The sequence below is a fragment of the Pteropus vampyrus genome, unplaced genomic scaffold, assembly GCF_000151845.1.
Source record: "Pteropus vampyrus isolate Shadow unplaced genomic scaffold, Pvam_2.0 Scaffold191, whole genome shotgun sequence".
NCBI lineage: Eukaryota > Metazoa > Chordata > Mammalia > Chiroptera > Pteropodidae > Pteropus > Pteropus vampyrus.
The window spans coordinates 2715670-2718980 of record NW_011888972.1 but is presented as its reverse complement, the minus strand read 5'-3'; the positions used below and the strand labels follow the sequence as shown (position 1 = coordinate 2718980).

General features: G+C 43.8%; 1 pseudogene; it reads left to right on the top strand.

Moving 5' to 3' along the window:
• Positions 1 to 850: 850 nt before the first annotated feature.
• On the top strand, positions 851 to 969 carry LOC111746483 (annotated as a pseudogene).
• Positions 970 to 3311: the final 2342 nt, after the last annotated feature.

Below are 3311 nucleotides of genomic sequence, written 5' to 3'. Positions count from 1 at the left end.
CGGACCTTGAGGGGCCCTTCAAAACTAGCGAATGTGAGTACCTGTTGATACAGACAAAACACTGAGCCCTAGAGAGAAGGAGGCATTTATCCAAGGTTACACAGTGGCTCACTTGGAGAACATGGTGAATGATCCAGCCTCCCTGGCTCCCAGTTTGGTAGCCTGTCCATTCCACCCTCTATAGAGAACAACTCCGCACAGTTTTAAAGGCTGTATCCGCTGCCTACTGCTTAGGGAGGTGCTAGTTTCCTTCAAGGTCCCAATTTTCAAAAGATGATTGGACGGTGAGAACTGCTGGACCATCTGCATTTCTCAAGCTCTGAGAATGACAGTAGCTTGCTTGTTGGAGGAATTGGATTCAAAGGCACAAGCGCTAAGAACTTGGGGACTTGAATTTCAGCCAGTGTCAACAGGTGTTAATAAACACCTGCAGAGTCCAGGTTGGCTCTTCCGTAGCCACTTGCAGATCGGCCCGCCTGCCATATTTTGCAACAAAACACCAGGCCCCCAAAGTATTTTAAAATGCCAAGAGGGAGAGGCAATCCAGAAGATCTTCGCTACTCTTTTTAGAAATGTTTTTTCACCTTGTTAAGGCCTCCGTATAAATGTTTAAGATTCTGTCATGCAAATGCTAAGATCTGCTTGCCTTATGACCACCTAAGGCATGCCTCAGTTGTTAGTTCCCTTGCTTATTTAACCTGCTACCAACAGATCTGGAAAAAAAGCTTTTTTTCCACCGACGGAAAGCCTTCCAGTCTACAAAGGGTTTTGGCATGTGTTGACTTATGTAAGCTTCACACATAACTATGAAGCTGCTTCAACACCCCATTTTAAAAATTAAGAAACTGTGGCCTGTGGCCATGCCACACTGAACAAGCCCGATCCCGCCTGATCTCAGAAGCTAAGCAGGGTCAGGCCTGGTTAGTACTTGGATGGGAGACCACCTAGGAAGACCAGGTGCTGTAGGCATAAATAATAATAATAAATAATTAAATAAAAAATAGAAATGAAGAAACTGAGGCTCAGAGAGGCCAGATGACTTTCTTGAGGTCACATAGTTAGGAATCTGTACCCAATCAGTCTGACTCTGAGATCTGTGCCATCATCTCTGTCTTCAGTAGGGCTGGGGAGGAGACCAAGGTAGTGTGTAGCGTCAGCCAGCTTTCACACAGACTATGCAGGGCTTCACATATTCAGGTTTCTTGTAACTGTTTCAGCCTAGCGGCATGACATCTCCATGCCAGGAGCCAATCGTGAAGCCAACACTTTGTTTATAACAGTTGGTTCTCAAAAGCGTGGCCTCCTGAACCAGCTACGTGTCCTGGGAACTTGTTGAAAAAGCGGATTTCCTACCCCCACTCCAGACCCATGGCATGAATGTCTGGGAGTACAGCCCAGCAGTTAGTATTTACCAAGCCATCCGGAGGATTCCAGTGCGTCTTAGGCTAAATCTCCTGAAAGCGGGAACCTCATCGGAATTTTCCTGAAGGAGTACTCAATTTTCTGCCTCAGTTTGTGAGTACAGACTTAGTCCACATGGCCAGTTATGCCCCAGTTTCTCCATCTGTTACATGGGAAGTGGCACACTTCGTTGTAGCTTCTTAGGTTTATAATGAGGAAAGCCAAAGCTTGAGTATAATGCTGAGCATATGAAGCACAGAGGCTTCTTTTCTTACGTCACTTTTCTTCAACTGCAAAGGGAAGGATTCATCCCTCTCACAGAGCTGTTTGGAAGCAGAAAGAAGATGATGGAAGTGAATCGTCTTAAATATTGTGAGTCATCATGCAGTGCATTCAGGAAATCGTATTCTATTACACAGATATTCTTTTTGTCATTATTGCCATTGGTTGAGACCCAAAGCCCAGAGAATGAGTGATGATACCATGTACAGGAAATAGGTCATCTTTCTACTTCCGGTAAGATGGTTACTTACCCTGCCGTCCAAAGCAGAGGCACCATGACATTACCTAAATGATCCGTACACATCTACTGCCATGTCCCTGCCAATCTCTGCTCAGTTGTTGAACCACAGAGCACAGTCCCATGTTACAGCCCATGCCTAAACCATGTCTCCTTCCAAGATAAACTTCCTAAAGCGTGGGTTGCCAAGTTTTCTACCAAATGACCCACCCTGACCCAAGGACAACCAACCTTTAATCTAGCCTGGAACCTATGACCTGTTGGGCCTGTCAGAAAAAAAAAAAAAAACCGAGCCAGAGTCTGTGACTCTCCTACTTGAACTAGGAGATCCGAAAGAGAAATGACCAACTTGTAGAAGGAGTAATAACTGAAAGTCACCAGGGCGAGTTGAAACAAGAAAGCTTACAGTATACTGGGTTCAAGCTGCAGCTGTGAGGGAGTCAGTTGGTGAGGGAACCGAACGGATAGAGGCTGTCGCCAAATCTCATGACTTAAGGTCCATTTGTGAACTTCAGGTGATGATGTCTCTAACTTTTTCGGTTCACTTTTTCTCTGCCGGTCCCTTGTAGCCTTGCAATCAACTCTCCTGAAAGATCTACCCTTCTGACTAAAACAATCACAGAGCAGTTATTAAGCTGCTCCTTTATTTACAGCTCCTCCTGCTCTCATATAGCCCTGGTCACCGTGCAGACTGAGTAAAACAGGTAGAGTCCATACCATCTAGGAGCTTACAACAAGCCAGGCCAAAGATACAAATAAAAAATCATTTTGAGTGCCTACTACCTCTGACGAACTATGCGGCTACATTTCCCACATCATCTCCTTTTTTTTTTTCTATTTTTTAAATTAAATTTATTGGGGTGACATTGGTTGATGAAATTATACAGGTTTCAAGTGTACAAGTCAATAATACATCATCCCTATATTGCACTGTGTGTTCACTTACCAAAGTCAAATGTCCTTTCATCATTTATATTTGACCCCCTTTACCCTTACCTACCTCCCCCGTTTCCCGCTGGGAACCGTTAAACTTGTCTATATCTTTGAGTCTCTGTCTTGTTCATTTGTTGCTTGCAGTTTTATATCCCACATAAGTGAAATCATATGGTTCTCAACTTTTTCTATCTGACTTATTTTGCTTAGCACGACACTCTCAAGATCCATCCGTGTTGTCACAAATGGCAGTATCTCATCTCTTCTTATGGCTGAGCGATATTCCATTGCATATATGTACCACAGCTTCTTTATCCAATTGTCTGTTGCAGGACACTTCGATTGTTTCCATGTCTTGGTCACCATGAATAATAACACTGCAATGAACTATGGAGTGCATATATCTTTACAGATAAATGTTTTCAAATTTGGGGAGTGGATATCCAGAAGAGGAATC